The 18,208-nt window shown below is 38.2% G+C and overlaps 1 long non-coding RNA gene across 1 annotated transcript; it reads right to left on the bottom strand.

Annotated features, from left to right (window-relative positions):
- Nucleotides 1-6,382: 6,382 nt before the first annotated feature.
- Nucleotides 6,383-7,719, bottom strand: LOC131170498 (uncharacterized). Its single transcript, XR_009141227.1, has 3 exons — nt 7,645-7,719; nt 7,139-7,196; nt 6,383-6,559 (listed from the first exon to the last, which is right to left on the bottom strand). It is a non-coding gene; the product is annotated as an uncharacterized LOC131170498 (long non-coding RNA).
- Nucleotides 7,720-18,208: the final 10,489 nt, after the last annotated feature.

Here is an 18,208-nt window from a genome sequence, read left to right as displayed (position 1 = left end):
GCACACTGCTCCAAATTACCACAACAACACTCATGGCACATTAACGTTATGAATGCAACATAAATCGTGCCTAGAGTTTAACTACATAAATATATGCATATAAGTGATGCATGGGCATGTGAACATATAATAATATCGAAATTATAATTAAAATTAATATTTTACTCACGGACTTGACGACAATCACCGTGGCGGCGGCGAAGGAAGAAGGTCGTCCTGGCCACTGACAATTACATTACATTTATTTAACACAAATGACTCAATACAAATAAAGAAAAGACCAAATACGCCCTAAGTCATGCGAAAATCCCAGAGTCTCCCTATACCTAGGACCTACCCAACCAAAGAAAAGGGCTCAAAACACACTTCTATATCCACAATCCATATATCCACAACTCAATCACATCACACAGCCCATCCTGGGCCCATCAAATCAATCATTCATCACAATATGAAAAAATTTCAATTTAGTCTTTATAATTGATCATTTTTGCAAAAATTGCCCAAACAAGCTCTAAAAATTATAAAACTTTGCCCCGCGGTCCTTAGCAATATTACTAAGAGATTGCAAAAGAATCGTAATTTTCTAAGCTACCACGAATATTTTATGAATTTTTAATCCTATTTAAGCACTAGAAAATTACGAAAAAGCAAGGTTCGGGTTTACCTTTGCCGATTCCGACTTCGGGAACGCGCTCGGGATGCCTGACAATGGTGGGGTAGCCAAAACCTCGATCCAATTCGGAGACTTTTCCGGTAGCTGGTCTGTCTGGCCGGAAATTCACAGATCCGGACAACTGTCGAATTTCCGCGAATTGAGGATACCTACACGAAGCCCAATAATAATATATAAAAAATCAGGGGTGTTACATTCTTCCCCCCTTACAGAAAATTCGTCCTCGAATTTTACACAAGGCAGAATAAAGCACATGATTATACATTGAACAAATAAGGGTACTTGCTACGCATGTCCCGTTCTGACTTCCAGGTGCACTCTTCCACCGACTGACTCCTCCACAAAACCTTAACCATAGGGATCTGTTTTGATCTCAGCTGTCTCACTTGGTAGTCCACTATGGCTACAGGCTGCTCCTCAAATGTCAAATTTTCTTTTAGCTCTATCACATCCTATTGCAGACATGAGAATGATCGGAATGTATTTCTGAGCATGGAGATGTGAAACACGGATGAACGTGAGAGAGGTTGGGTGGTAGCTCCAACCGGTAGGCAACTGCTCCAACTCTATCCGTAACCTCAAAATGTCCGATATACTGAGGTGCCAACTTGCCCTTCTTTCCGAATCTCATGACTCCCTTCATTGGAGATACCTTCAGGAATACATAGTCGCCCACTGCAAACTCCACATCCCTCCGTCTGGGGTCTGCATAACTTTTCTCGCTTCATCGAAAGCCGCCTCGCCGTTCTCGATTAAAGGAACTACCTCTGAAGTGTACTGCACTAGGTCTACATCATGCACCCTTGCTTCCCCCATTTCTGTCTAACAGAGGAGACCTACACTTTCTTCCATATAGTGCCTCATAGGGTGCCAACCCTATCTTTGGAGTGATAATCGTTGTTGTAGGCAAACTCCACTAAAGCTAGCCTCATCCCATTGACCTCCAAAATCCAAAACACTCATGCGAAGCATGTCTTCGATGTTTGGATCGTCCTTCAATTTGTCCGTGCATGCGAGGGTGGAAAGCCGTCTTGAAGTTCAAGCTGTGTGCCAAGTGCCTCCTGCAACTTTATCCAAAACCGATAAGTCAACTGGGACCCTCATCGGATATTATGGGCGGAACTCCATGCAATCGACTATTTCTCGAATGTAGAGCCGCATCTTGTGCCACGTAGTATGTAGTCTTCTGGTAAGAAGTAAGCTGATTTGGTCAAGCGGTCTACAATTACCCATATCGAATCATATCCTCGCGTGGTACGAGGCAACCCAGTCACAAAATCCATAGTACTCATTTCCCACTTCCATTCTGGGATAGGGAGCTCTTGCAGCTTCCTTGACGGTCTCTGGTGTTCAAACTTCACCTTCTGACAAGTCAAGCACTTGGACACAAAGTCGGCTATGTCTCTCTTCATGCCATTCCACCAATAGCTATCTTTCACATCATGGTACATCTTGGTGGAACACAGGTGGAATCTTGCATGTTGTATAGTGTGCCTCTCGCATGATTTCATTCCTGAGGTTGTCCACATCGGGCACACATATCCTAGAACCTTGCACTAGGGCGCCATCATTGGCAAACCCAAACTCACCACCTTCACCTTGCTGTACTCTTTCTATGATCTTCATCAATTGTTGGTCTCTGTGCTGGGAAACTCTAACTCTGTCCCTCAAGTCTGGCCTCACTGAAAAGTGAGCCAACAATACCCCATCATCTGAAAGATCTAGGATTAAACCTTGATCCATCAACTCATGTACCTCTGAATCAACGTCTCTTCTCTCACGAAATGTGCGCCAAAGCGCGTAAGATTTTCTCGCTTAAAGCATCTGCTACTACATTGGCCTTCCCGGTGGTACCTGGATGGGGCAATCATAGTCTTCCGTAAGCTTCATCCATCTCCTCTGTCTCAAGTTTAAATCCTCTGTTGGAAGATGTACTTCAAACTCTTATGGTCGGTGTATATCTCGCACACTTCACCATACAGGTAGTGTCTCCAGATTTTTAGGGCAAAGAATACAGCCGCCATTTCCAAATCATGGGTGGGATAGTTCTGCTCATGCCTCTTCAGCTGCCTTGAAGCATAAGCCACTACTTTTCCATTCCGCATCAAAACACACCCTAGGCCAACTCTGGAGGCGTCACAGTACACGGTGTATCCTTCACCGCTCATAGGTAGTGTTAACACAGGGGCAATGGTTAGACACTCCTTATCCTCATCATTATAACTGACTCTATCGAGCTCTCTTCCTGTCCTTTGCATCTTATCCACTTCCCTTTTCCTATTTTTGGTATTGTTGGTATCATTTCAACTCTTTGTACTTATTCCTTAATTTTAGTCCTATCTCATCCTTACACCTTTTCCTTCAAAGATGTCTATCCCATCATCAACTTTAACTTTCTTTTTATTTCTTAGTCTTATCTTGAATACTAGTTTCATTACTTCAAGAATTCTAACCCTATGATTTACTCCTACCAGCACATTCTTCACCTTATGTAACACTTATAATTACCCATAGAAATTTTTTTTTTTTCTTGTATCCCCTTTTTTTTTTTCCAACTTAACTATCAGAACATTATCATTCCCTATCAGCCTTAGTAGGAAATTGCTTATCCTGGATGAATATGAGCCCCATAAACTATAAGTTCCATCTGAACTAACACTAACAGTAGGAAATATGTGTCATGCCTTAATTCCAAACAAGATACTTCACGTGTTCATTCTCCTTAATATAATCATATATACGCCCATAGCTTTCTAAACTTCAACCTCAAATTACCCATCAAGAACAATTTCATCTATTGAATCTCAACCATAAATAGTACTTCCTCCATTTCATAGTTTAAAATTTGCAAGCCTTAGTAGCTAACTCAATTTAACTCCTGTCATTACTCTGTTCGTCCTTTCATACTTAATACTAGGTATGCACTTACTGTCATTCTCATATCAGGAAATTATGTATGAATTTGTGCCTACTAAACTCTCAATAACTAGGTCTCCTTGACTCATTCCTTATATAACCTTCTAGAACCAAAAGCACAAGCTAAACTTGAAAAGAAAGAAAATATCCTCTTATATTCAACTACACCCGATTGTCATATTATAACGTTTCACCTAAGTTTCTTGGTCTTTCTCTCCAAATTTCATCATCTCCTAGCACAATTATGCTCTACCTATAAGGTATCATCCGCATGAACCATTTACTGTACCATTTTCCTTCTTGACATAATATTTTATAATTTATTAACTTTACTTATACTCGACCTATGATTCATATCTATCATCGTTTTTATTGTGCCATTAACTTTTGTTGATTCTCAAAGATTTCTCTCACTAATAAATTATTCCAACACTAATTCCACCCTTATCTAGGGTCATTAATTTGATCCTTGAACTTTCTACTGATTTATAACCATCCGGACTTGTCACTTTTCGCTCTACCCTACTATTGTCCCGTCGTTATTGCTTCACTACAAAGTGATTCTGTTGATCACACTAAAAATGTTTGACTGACATTCATAACGAACCTCTAACTACCTTCTCACTATCTCAAAAGTCTAACCTAAAACCTATGTGTCATTATCTATCATTCTTTTCATCTCATCATACCTATTTGATACCTTAGACTGACTTTTATTCAACTTAGATCTTACTAACTTCTCTTTCTCTACCTATTTAGGTAGTCCGCAATACCATCGCACACCTTCTAACATTTACTCATTATTATTGTATTCCATACCTCCATCACTTTTCTCACTAATGTGGTCCCATTTTGGGTTTTCCATCCTTGTCATTCTCCTTGCCAAGAATAACACTTAGCCTATCCTATATCTTAACTTTGTTCCTTTTATTATGCGCTCTTTAGGTTGTCCTTTCATTTATTTCCTTTGTCTTACCCAAAATAGAACTTGACTATTCTATCCCTGGTTCCATTCTTCTTCCTAACATAATAGCTGTACTTGCTAACTATATCTTTCGAGTCTCTATCGCGTTATCATATGTCCGTGCTACTCGATTTGGTCCTTTGACCACTCTAGCTAGTACTTCCACTAGCATTTAGATTATATTGCATCTGCAATCAATTGCCCAAACTTTCATTCTGCACTTTCTTTATCCATTGGCCTTCTGTGATTTATCTTCGCTAATTTATTACTCTTAACACTATTATTATTATTATTATTTTCCATGTTTACTCAATTCCAAAACTTAAGATTTGGGGCACCCAAACCCGTCATCCAATTCAAAGGATTTACATCCATCGTGATCGATTATATATGATTCCTATAATGGAACTTGTATCCTCTCCAGGATACCCGAGCCAACTACTCTCTACCACACTCTAGAGTCCCATCTGGGACACTAGTCCATAAGTCATCATTATAAGTAATAACCTTCGATCCATTCTGAAAAGATAGTACTTTATCCTAACTTGCTTCAACAAAGGTACTTGATCTACCACCTTGCCAGAACCATGTCAAGTTAATGACTATTTTATCATATCATAGATCTATAAATCATCAATTCATAGTTTCGACATTCTCTAGGTAGTAGAGTTGTACTTTATTCCATACTGATACACACAAGGTATACTATTCTCACTCTATAAGTGTCACCTTTACTTTGCAACTAGTCCAAACCTGCAGTCCGATGGCAACTCTTGATGTAACTCTAGCTCATGTCAGTAATCGAGTCATCGACTCTAGTTATCACCCAACCGTGACCTTTCAATATTCTAACTCTAGACTCTTAGCCAGGAGTTCCCAACTCCTCTGCAAATATAGAACTCGTTGCCGCATAACTGCATGCAAAACAGAAGCCATCTCAAACACCCTCATTATGGAGCACCACGGGGATGCACGCAGCTCTACACAATAATCTCATGTCGTGCATGTAACTGCAGCTACAGAGCGGACATCGAGAACATTGTATAGTTACTACGATACGTCTGACGGACTAGGTCTCCTAATTTCTTATCTCTCCGAATCTTCTATTATCACAAACTTATTCTCGACTGGGTCATCTACCGATGACCGCCAAGAGTGGTATCCTCATCCTTATCTAGGCAACTGTACTTTTAAGACTCACTTTTATGTACTCGTGTCTTACACGAAATGGGCACACCATTTAAACCCATACTGACAAAAATATAACATTTCTTGGAGTACGTATCCTCATGATAGATCTCACATGTCTACTAACTCTATTTCACATTTCTGTGTACTCCACGAAAATCAAGACACTAACTGAGGTAATCTTATATTTCCCGAGGTATAACGTAGAATCTAGAAACAAAGAATTACAGGAAAAGACGAAACAGAATCCTATACTCCGCATGTGACTCCTAGTAGACTCTTCCCAACATTTTAGACAAACATTCCCTAAGAATCTGGAGCCTAAGCTCTGATACCACATTTGTCACGACCCAACCTATGGGCCGGACCGGCACTAGGACCTGGGCCAGCCTAAAGCCCCCGAGGCCCGTAGTAAGCCTTAACTGTTCATTTACCCAATTCTAAGGCCCATTGGGCCCAAATTCAAGAAAACAAACGGACAGAGTCCGGCCATAAAATGGACTTTCCAACGGGGAGTTTTCGACTCACCCGACCTGTAAACACAATATATAGTCACTTGGGGAGCTCAGCTCACCCGCCACCTACTCAGCACCAGCAAATAAATGGGAGCTCAGCTCCCTCATCCAATCCATCAAACATGCATAGCACATTTAAGTTTACAGGTCCAAAAATAATAATTTAGTTTACAGACCCAAATCAAATAAACATTTCTAACACATGCGGAAATTCTAAGATTTAACAAGTTTATACAAACAGTAGTAATCGACCTGCGAGGGAGAAAGCAGGTTAACCTCAAAAAAATATCCTCCTGTGGCCTGTAAAAATTTTTGAACAGGAGTGAGCGTTCGACTCAGAGAGTAAAATATCAATTTTAACCATAATCTCTATAACTATCTGTAACTAATGCACCCTGTAGCGTGAAATGCAACATCAACATCATATTCACATCATAGCATCAAAAAGGTAATTTGGAGCACTCACGCACCCTGTAGCATCAATCATAATATATTGGGAGCTGATCCCCTATACAGCTCTCTTAGATCCAACCTGGTGCCAGCGAAGAACTCAAGCCGGACTTTCGCTTAATAAACCAAATCGAGGGTCCCAGCGAAGAACTCAAGCCGTGACTACCCCTCGAAGGAACGGGTCCCAGCGAAGAACTCAAGCCGTGACTACCCCGTCCTATCCATAGTCCACACCACATCACACGCACGCCAACGCACGCACACTGCTCCAAATTACCACAACAACACTCATGGCACATTAACAGTTATGAATGCAACATAAATCGTGCCTAGAGTTTAACTACATAAATATATGCATATAAGTGATGCATGGGCATGCTGAACATATAATAATATCGAAATTATAATTAAAATTAATATTTTACTCACAGACTTGACGACAATCACTGTGGCGGCTGGGCGGAGGAAGAAGGCTGTCCCGGCTCACCTGACAATTACATTACATTTATTTAACACAAATGACTCAATACAAATAAAGAAAAGACCAAATACGTCCTAAGTCATGCCGAAAATCCGGCAGAGTCTCCCCTATACCTAGGACCTACCCAACCTGCAAAAGGGCTCAAAACACACTTCTATATCCACAATCCATATATCCACAACTCAATCACATCACACAGCCCATCCTGGGCCCATCAAATCAATCATTCATCACAATATGAAAAAATTTCAATTTAGTCTTTATAATTGATCATTTTTGCAAAAATTGCCCAAACAAGCTCTAAAAATTATAAAACTTTGCCCCGCGGTCCTTAGCAATATTACTAAGCTATTGCAAAAAGAATCGTAATTTTCTAAGCTACCACGAATATTTTATGAATTTTTAATCCTATTTAAGCACTAGAAAATTACGAAAAAGCAAGGTTCGGGTTTACCTTTGCCGATTCCGACTTCGGGAACGCGCTCGGAATGTCTGACAATGGGGGGGTAGCCAAAACCTCGATCCAATTTGGAGACTTTTCCGTAGTGGTCCTGTTCGCCGGAAATTCACGCATCCCACAACTGTCGAATTTCCGCGAATTGAGGATACCTACACGAAGCCCAATAATAATATATAAAAAATCAGGGGTGTTACAAAGAATTAAAGGTGGCTTAAAAGAGAATTGCAGCAATGGATGACAGGCTATAAGATCATGAAAATGACAGATCAGGGGGTTTGGCAAAGTAGCCTACAAATAGGAAAAACAAACTCCGAGCCAAATTTTCAACAAATGTTCTCATCACTCTTTTTTTTTTTTTTTGTTTTTTTCAAGATAGAAATTTCATTAATATATCCAGACTACATATGAGATTAAACCCATATCATAAAGTATATCAACTTGCTCATACATTTACACTTAAAAAAAAAAATTTGAAGAAAAAAGATACTCCTTCCAATGATCTAAGGAATAAAAAAGTGTATTTTGTTCATGTGTTTTGCATATACAAAAGTTGTAAACGGATGAGAAATGCATTAATATCCTACTATTTGTTAAGATCACATTTATATCCTCGGTTGTTTAAAAATATCTTTGACTAATAGGTAAGTTGAGACAAATATCTTGAAGAACCTTGACAGATACAATTGTTTGAAAATCATCTTGTCCACTAAGTAAGTTGAATCATGGATCTCTTTCCAAAGCTTAGAAATCCTATGAAGAGACAAATACAAAAGCCCTATAAGGCCAACTCCATCAAAAGGAGAGAAAACTAAATAAATCTTGAAAAAATCCATAGATTTGAACTAGTGGTGGATCTAGGAGAAAATTTTTCCGATACCAATACATAAGCAAATTATATGATATATTTGGCACGCAAAAATAATATGCCAAATACTTATATAAAAGCAGTTAAGTCTTAAATTTAAAAAGATAAGACTCACACTTTTAGGTGAATGTGCCAATACACTACAAGCACACAATAATTTGCTTAATATATATGGGTCAATTGATTTCCTATTAATAAAAATAGGTTCTCCATTAACAAGAGGTTAATATTTAAACTTATGATGGGTCAATTTAAACCAATATGTAAATGTATAAGGGTGATTTAAGAAAAAAGAGAGGTCAATTGACCCCTCTTTTATAGAAATAGATCCGCCTCTAATCTGCACTATTAGATTTATGACTCAAAATACTAGTGAGATTTGGAGAGACCTTTTATTAATTTGAGTAGAAGAAATATTTCTCTATAGGCAGAGGAATATTTCTTATATTATGTAGAACTTGTATTTAAGTATTATTACTAAATTAAGTGAGGAAATTAACACTATACATAGGAGAATGGTGAAAAGGTTATTTAGCTTTATGCATGGAGAGTGACTTCGCCCATTGAAGAGAGTGGTTTCAACCCATGGAGTAAATGACTTTGTTAATTGCTGAGGATTTGGCTTTGCCCATTGATAAAGGGCTCTTGCCCATTGCAATTCCATGGAGGGAAAGAGCCAGACAGTTCACAGCTACAGGCACAATAGGCAATTTCGCTATGAGCAAGCAAATGGGATTAGAACCCCTGGTAGTCCATGCCGTAAATGACCTTCTCTATCTTCATAAGCTTTTTCGGCCTAAGGTGGAGAAGGACATAAAATTCAAGATAAAGAAATACTTGCCCATTAGTGAGAGGACTAAAGTAGTAAATATATTGGGTTATGTCTAGAGGATATTGAGAAGACTAACTAATATATTTACTATAAGAAGTTGTTATGAGGGTTCTCTTGGGTGTAATTGGGTGAAGGGTAGATATCTTTAAGCTTGTAATTGATGATTATATTTTATTAATAGTGAAAGATGATATGTTCGTGAATGTAATTTTATGTGGAGCAGGTGAACCACATAATATTGGTATTTTATGTGTTTGTTTTATTTTTTTTTTTTTATAGTTTACACGCTTTAGCGGTATATAACATGTCATGACCCAAATTATGGGCTGGAACGGCACTGGACTTGGGTCAGCATAAGACTCCCAAAGTCCGTAGTAAGCTCAACTAAACTCTAACCCATCAATAGGCCCATATTGAGCCCAATTTTAAGAAATCAACTGGACAGAGTCTAGCCATAAAATGAACCATCCAACGGGGAGTTCACAACTCATCTGACCTGTAATATCAAACCAATCCAATTGGAGAGCTCAGCTCACCCATCAATCATCCACAATCTAAAATAAAATCAATGGGAGCTCAACTCTCTCATCCATTATAGGTATCCAACCACACAATTACACATACATAAAGTTTATAAATTACAATCCCAAATTAATAAATATTACAGTTTCAAACTAAATGATATGTTTCTACACATGCAGAGATTTAGAATTTATACTTGACAATACAAAACATAAAAAAATAATAACAAGTAGACCTACGAAGAATGAAAGCATGTTAAAAACAAGGAAAATTTCTTCTGTAGCCTGGAAAAATAGTAAACAAGAGTGAGCGTTCAACTCAAAGAGTAAATATTTATTTTATATACAATTTCTATAACTATCTAATTCTAATGCATCCTTAGAAATGAAATGCTTCATCTTCATACAAGTCATACAAACCAAGTCATGTCACATCAAAGATAATCTAGAGCACTCACGCACCCGTGTCAAATCCATACTCACACATACATATATGGGGAGTTGATCCCCCTACCCATCTCTCTTAATTCCAACCTCTGCCAGCAAGATCAACTCAAAGCTGGACTTTTTCTTATTATCCAAATGCGAGGGCTAGCGAGATCAACTCAAAGCCATGCTTACCCCGACTTATCCATAATAAGGATCGGGTCCTAGCGAGTCAAGCTCCAGCTGCGTCTACCCGTCCTACCCATATCCATATACTCCACATACACACCAACTCACACACACAGCTTCAGATTATCAAAACACAGCAACCAAAGTAATATCATCAAGTATAAATGCAAAACAAGGCATGCCTAATATTTAACTACATAAATATAAGTGATGCATGAGCATACTAGAAATATAATAATATTAAAATTATAAATAAAATAAATATCTACTCATAACACTTTAAAGGCCAGTGTGGTGGTTGGGCGGAGGAAGAAAGCTATCCCGGCTCACCTAAGCAATATATCAAAATTTATCAATAAACAACTTGAAACAAAGTTGTGGAGAATCAAAAGACAGCCTTAAGATTTTGTCGAAAATCTGGCAGAGTTCTTCCTATACCTAGGACCTACCCAACCTGTAAAAAGGTTCAAATAATATTTCAAATTCTCAATTTTCCACAACCACAACTCATCAATAACATATAGCCCCTCCTGGGCTCTGCAATACAGTCAAAACTCACAATCTAGAAAAATTATATTTTAATCCCCGAAACTAACTTTTCAGCAAAAACCACCTAAACGAGCTTTAAAAATTCTAAAATTTTGCCCCGTGAACCTTAGCAATATTACTAAGCTAATACAAAAGGAATTATAATTTTCTAACCTACCACAAATATTTTATGGATTTTTAATCTAATTCAAGCACTCGATAATTAAGAAAACTTAGGTTTCGGGTTTACCTACGGTAATTCCAATTCTTGGACGCGTCCGGGGCATCTGAAAATGATGGGGTAGCCTATAACCTCGACCTAGTTCTGAAGTATTTCCGACAGTCTGTCTGTCTAGTCCGAAATTATAAACCGGAGCAACTATTGAATTTTCACAAAACGAAGGTGCCTACGCGAAGCCCACAATACCAGGAGTTAGAAAAAATTATTTATGGAATTAATTAAGCTCGTCTAAAGCTTGAAAAATCACAGTGAAGCTCGTGGGACCCACCAAAATTTTGGTATCAGAAAATTTTGAAATTTATATTCTCGCGAAGTTCTCATCGTGTAGAGCACATTGGTACTCTTGGATTTCCTGTGGGGTTTTCAGTTTAGGAGAAATTTAGCCCAAAAGTCAAAATAAGCTAAAACTTTTCAAGCAAAACTTGGGCAATCAACTCGATGAAAATTGGTGTTCTTGGTGTCTATGAAAAGCTCTCGATGAGTAAAAGGTGTTTGGGATAAGACCCGATCTGATTGGTAGCCGGATCGGTCAAATTTTGGCCGAAAAGGAGGCACTGTAGAGTGCACATGAAGAGGACTTTGGGCTGATTTTCCGGCGACCTAGAGGGCAACTAGCAGCGGGGAAGCTTCGGGGAAGGTTGCCGGCTAACTAGGGAGGCGAGGGGAGGTGGTGGCCAGCGTGGAGGAAGAGGGAGGAGAGAGAAACGGGAGGGAGAAGGAGGTGTTGGGGAAGAGAAAGGGGAGGGAGAAAAAGAACAAAAGGGATCGGTTCGATTCAATCTGGTTTGATTTCACCGATTTGATTCAGAATACTCGAAATTGAATTTTTACTCTATTCTGAGATAAAAAACGAGGCTTAAAAATTTCGAAAAAATTTTAGAAATCTCAGAAAAATTTTTAGAGTCCAAATATATATATATATTTTGCCACGTGGTCTTTAAATTAATTTTTAAAAATTGACAAAGTTTATTGTATTTGAAAAATCAAACTCGATTTCTAAAATTCAAAAAATTCCAAATAAATTTCCAAAATTTTAATATAATAAAATATTAATAGTTACATATAAAACAAGTACTTTAAAAATTAGGGGTGTTACATTATTCCCTCCTTACAGAAAATTGGTCATCGAATTTTACACAAGGCAGAATACATGACAGAATTACATATTGATCAGATAAGGGTACTTGCTACGCATGTTCTGCTCTGACTCCCAGGTGCATTCTTCCACCGACTGGCTCCTCTACAAAACCATAACCATAGGGACTTATTTTGACCTTGGCTGTCTCATCTGGTAGTCCACTATGGCTACTGGCTGTTCCTCAAAAGACAAGTCTTCGTTCAATTCCACTGTATCAAGTTGTAGCACATGGGAAGGATCAGGTATGTATTTCCTAAGCATGGAGATGTGAAACACAAGGTGGACATGAGAAAGGCTGGGTGGTAACTCTAATCGATAGGCCACTGCTCCAATTCTATCAGTAATCTCAAAAGGCCCTATGTATCGGGGTGCTAGCTTGCCCTTCTTCTCGAATCTCATAACTCCTTTCATTGTAGATACCTTCTGGAATATATAAACACCTACTGCAAACTCTACATCCCTTCGCCTAGGATTTGCATAACTTTTTTTTCCTTCTAAAGGTAGTTTTCAAACGTTCCTTGATCCTAGGAAACATCTCTGAGGTGTACTGCACAAGATCTAGATCATGCACCTTCATCTCACCCACTTCTATCCAACACGAAGGAGATCTACACCTTCTTCCATACAGTTCCTTATAGGGTGCCATCTCGATACTGGAATGATAGCTATTATTGTAGGCAAACTCCACCAAAGGTAGTTGATCACCCCATTGACCTCCAAAATTCAGGACACACATACGAAGCATATCTTCCAGTGTCTAAATTGTCCTTTTGGACTGTCCATCTGTCTGAGGGTGGAAAGTGGTACTAAAGTTTAATTGTGTGCCAAGTGCCTCCTGCAGCTTTCTCTAAAATTGAGAAGTGAACTAGGCTCCCTTGTCAAATATTATGGAAGCAGGAACTCTATGTAATCTGAATATCTCACAAATATATAGCCTGGCATATTGGGTAATAGAGTAGGTGGTTCATGCAGGCAAGAAGTGAGCTGACTTGGTCAAACAATCCACTATCACCCATATTGAATAATATCCACGTGTGGTATGAGGCAACCCAGTTACGAAATCTATTATAATCATTTCCTACTTCAATTCTGGAATAGGGATCTCCTACAACTTCCTTGATGGCCTTTGATGTTCAAACTTTACCTTCTGACAAGTTAAACACTTAGATATTTTAGTGTCTATCTTTCACATCATGGTACATTTTAGTGGAGCATGGATGGACATTATAAGGTGTGTAGTGCGCCTCCTGCATGATTTCAGCTCTAAGGTTATCTACATCTGGCACACATATCCTGGAGCCTTGCATAAGAGCACCATCTACACCAAACTCAAATTTACAATCTTCTCCTTGTTGCAATCTTTTTACAATTCTCATTAATTGTGGGTCTCTGTGCTGAGAAATTCTGATTCTGTCCCGAAAGTCTGGCCTTACTTTGCAATGCACCAACAACACACCCTCCTTAGATATATCCAAGATTAGCCCTTGATCCATCAATCCATGTAACTCCTGGATCAATGGCCTCATTTCAGTAGATATGTACACCAAGCTGCCTGAAGACTTCCTGCTCAAAGCATCTGCCACTACATTCGCCTTTCCAAGATAGTATTGGATGGTGCAGTCATAATCCTTCAGAAGCTCCATCCATCTCCTTTGCCTCAGATTTAAGTCCCTTTACTGGAAAATATACTTCAAGCTCTTGTGGTTAGTGTATATCTCACATATTTTGCCATATAGATAATGTCTCCAGATTTTTAATGCAAAGACTACAACTGCTATTTCCAAATCATGGGTGGGGTAGTTCTACTCATGCCTCTTTAGCTATCTTGAAGTATAAGCCACTATTTTTCCATGTTGCATCAAAACACATCCCAAACTAACTCTGGAGGTATCACAGTACAAGGTATATCCTTCACCACTTACCAGTAATATCAACATGGGGGCTGTAGTTAGACATTTCTTAAGCTTCTAGAAACTCTCCTCACACTCATTTGTCCAGATGAATGGGACATTCTTCCGAGTTAGCTTAGTTAGGGTAGCTGCTATCCTGGAGAAATTCTACACAAAACGCCTATAATAACCTGTCAGACTTAGAAAACTCCACACTTCCATGATAGTTGTAGGCCTAAGCTAATCAGTTACTACCTCAACATTCTTGGGATCCACTTGAATACCTTCATTAGAAACCACATGTCCTAAGAATGAGATGCTTCCCAGCCAGAATTCATATTTTGAAAATTTTGCATACAGCTAGTGCTCCCTCAAATGCCACACATGTTCCTCCTTGGTCTGAGAATATACTAGAATGTCACCTATGAATACGATGACAAAACAGTCCAGGAACGGTCTGAAACCCTGTTCATCAAGTTCATGAAGGTCGCTAGTGCATTAGTGAATCCAAAAGACATCACCAAGAACTCATAATGACCATGTCTTATATTGAACACTGTCTTTAGCACATCTTCACTCTGGATTCTCAGCTGATGACAACCTGACCTGAGGTCTATTTTGGAGAAGTACCTCGCTCCTTGTAGCTAGTTGAACAGGTTATCAATCCGAGGAAGTAGATATTTATTTTGGATGGTCACTTTATTCAACTGCCTATAATCAATGCACAATCTTAGGGATCCATCCTTCTTCCTCATAAACAAAATAGGAGCACCCCAAGGTGAAGTGCTTAGATGAATAAAACCCTTGTCTAGAAGCTCCTGTAACTGCTCCTTTAGCTCCTTCAATTCTGCTGGTGCCATCTTGTAAGGTGGCATAAAAATGGTGTTTGTACCCGGCACAATATCTATGCAGAACTCTATTTCCCTTTCTGGGGGCAACCCTAGAAGCTCTTTAGGAAATACATCTCTAAATTTCCTGATAACAGAAACATCTTCCATACTTATACCTTCTTCAGATGTATACTTTACTAGTGCCAAATAGCCCTAACATCCACGCCTTAACTTCTTTCTATCGCTAATTACTGACACTAGACTGTATGGAGCCACACTTCGATCACCATCAAAACTAAATTCTTTTATCCCTGGTATGTGAAAATATACCTTTTTATTTCTGTAATCTAGGGTGGCATAATGAGTTAACAGCTAATCCATCCCTAAGATTACATCAAAGTCCATCACTGGTAGAGCAACTAAATCTGTCGGGAGGATTTTTCCCATCTACAACTACTAGGCTACTAGGAAAAGCCATGTCTACATCTATGTTATCACTAAGAGGGGTAGACATAAACAAGGGACACTATAATGTTACAGGATTTCTACCTAACCTCAAGGAAAATATAGGGGAAACAAATGAGTGCATAGCACTCGGATCTATTAAGACGCGTGCCTTAAAAGAACAGACCAGAAGAATACCTGCCACAACTGTATTAGAAGCCTGGGCATCTTGGTGTGTTAGGATAAAAACCTGAGCTTGACCTTTACCTTGCACTGTAGAACCCTGGTACTGACTCCTGTCTCCTGATCTTCCTCCAAAACTGTGTCCTCCCTGACCTCGACCCTGTTGGCCTCTAAACTGGCTACTTGCCATGCTAGAAATGCCAAGGTGTGACTGTCGGGGAATATTTGCAATAGAACCCTGTAGCCCCATACTTAAGCAACTTATCATACTGTTTTGCTGGAGGCAGAGGCTGCACTATGGGTGTCTGAAGTGAAGCTTTAATAGGCATGCTTTCAGCCATTTATTGAAACATCGCAGCCATCTGCTGGGCAAACTGTGCAGGAAACTGCGGCATTGGTGGGGCTGATGCCACTAATCCACTCACATTTTGAAGGGCTGGGGCTTCCCCTTGTGCCTCAGCCTCTACAGATTACTCAACAGAGCGGTCCCCTTCTTCCATTTCAATTCGAGGGTATTGTACCTCCTGAAAAAATAACACAAGGAGATTTCCCTCCATTAGTTCATATTTATAATGTAATGCACTGTATGTATCAAATAAGGACATTGAGCAGTTGTACTTATCAAAGAAACTATGCAAATTCACAAGTCAAAACATACTTTAAAAAGTTGCTCTGATACCACTAAAACATCTCACACCTTACCCCTCTGTAAGGCATAACATGATCTCGTAGTATACTTAATGAATTACTGAACTTCATCTACCGATAACCCATTAAATACACTAAAAGGGATTTTAAAACAATTTTATCGTCTTTTGAAGGTGGTAAGCACTTTTAACAGGTATTAAAAACTTTTATTTGAAGTATAAAAACTAGGTAAAACTTTTGACCATTTTTATTTTTCTGTAAATTTTGTAAAAATTTCGGCAGAGTGCCGTCTATAATTGAGAAAAACCAAAAATTTTAAAACTTGTAAAATGCACTTCCAATGATTTTCCAATCATAATTCCCAACCTCCAATATATCAATACAATTAAAATCAACACAATTCAACTAAAATTTTCACAATTCACAATATTTCAAAACAATTAAATCAACTCATCACATTGCATTTAAAATATTTACTTTACATCCACAAGTTTAATTTACAACATAAACTCCAAAAATAATACTATTACAATTTACTGTACAACTGCTCAAGACCAATTACAAAACATACATACAGCTTACTCTGTATGTACACTCTCCAATCTGAATTGAATTGCATTTCTACTCATTCCAACACATCTCAATTGGTCACAATTGACCATTTCTAGCCTCAATTAGGGTCAATTGCATCAATTAACCATTTCCTTTAATTTTTCCCCTAATTTAATGAACTCGAGAACCCTAATTTATGTATTTCATTCAATTAGTGAATTTAAAGTGCATTTTCAACATCTACACACTAAATTACACTCATTTACACTTTCAATTGCATCAAACCCAATCAAACCCTAGTTCTTCTAGTGTTGGGCGAATTTCCCTTGGTCCCATATATATTTGATTTTTCACTTTTCATTACATGAGTACATCAATTCACCACTCAATTAGCTCACTTATACTAAAGGAAAGGATTGAATTAGCTTACCTTATGTGGAGCTTTCTCCCTTCTTGATTTCCACTCTTTCCTTGATTTTCTTTCTCTAACCCTTCTTACCAAGGTATACTTAAGGGTTTTTAGTGGAAAATTTTATGGAATTTAGGGTTAAGTTGAGAGTTTAAGAGCTTGATTAAGCTTGGTTATGGAGGTTTTGTGAGAGAATTTCAAGAGAGAGAGAGGGACGGCATGATGTAGAAGGAAGACAACTTTTTCTCTTATTTTTTTATTTGTCTTTTAATTCTTTTATCTTATAAAGCTAATTTTATTCCCATAATTTAAAATTTTAAAATTTATAATTCATTGCATCATGCATGACATCATAATTCCTATATATATATATATATATTTTTTTTTTTTCTTTTCTTTTCTTTTTGTTTTTCCATAACTTCTTTAATTTAATTCTATATTCTGAAATTTTTATTTCTCTGATTTTATTGGACAGTTAGGTCATGGGTCATCTCTAAGGGTGAATTGACCAATTTGCCCCTAACCGGTATGATCTGGTTTGCATATAATTCGGTATTTCTTCCAGAGTCCTGACCTAACTATTTGACCTACTTATCAACTCTTTTCTGTAATTTTCTCTTTTCCACTAGCTTCGCCATAGTCCTTAGGACCGCGGTGTCAATTTTTCTCGTTAAAAATTAGGATTACAATTAACCTCGTAGTCACTTCCCGGTAAGGTCACTCATCACTGTGACCCTCGGCTCGTTTAATCTTTTATGCTTTGTTTTTCTTATTTAGACTTGACCTTCTGGTAATTACTATTAATTTTTATTCAGGGCTTTTCTATGTGACTTAAACATGATTCTATTCCTCTTAATTGTCCA

Source organism: Hevea brasiliensis, chromosome 2 (genome assembly GCF_030052815.1).
Source record: "Hevea brasiliensis isolate MT/VB/25A 57/8 chromosome 2, ASM3005281v1, whole genome shotgun sequence".
NCBI lineage: Eukaryota > Viridiplantae > Streptophyta > Magnoliopsida > Malpighiales > Euphorbiaceae > Hevea > Hevea brasiliensis.
Note: the sequence above shows the minus strand (reverse complement) of the source record. Positions and strands in the feature narration are given on the sequence as shown.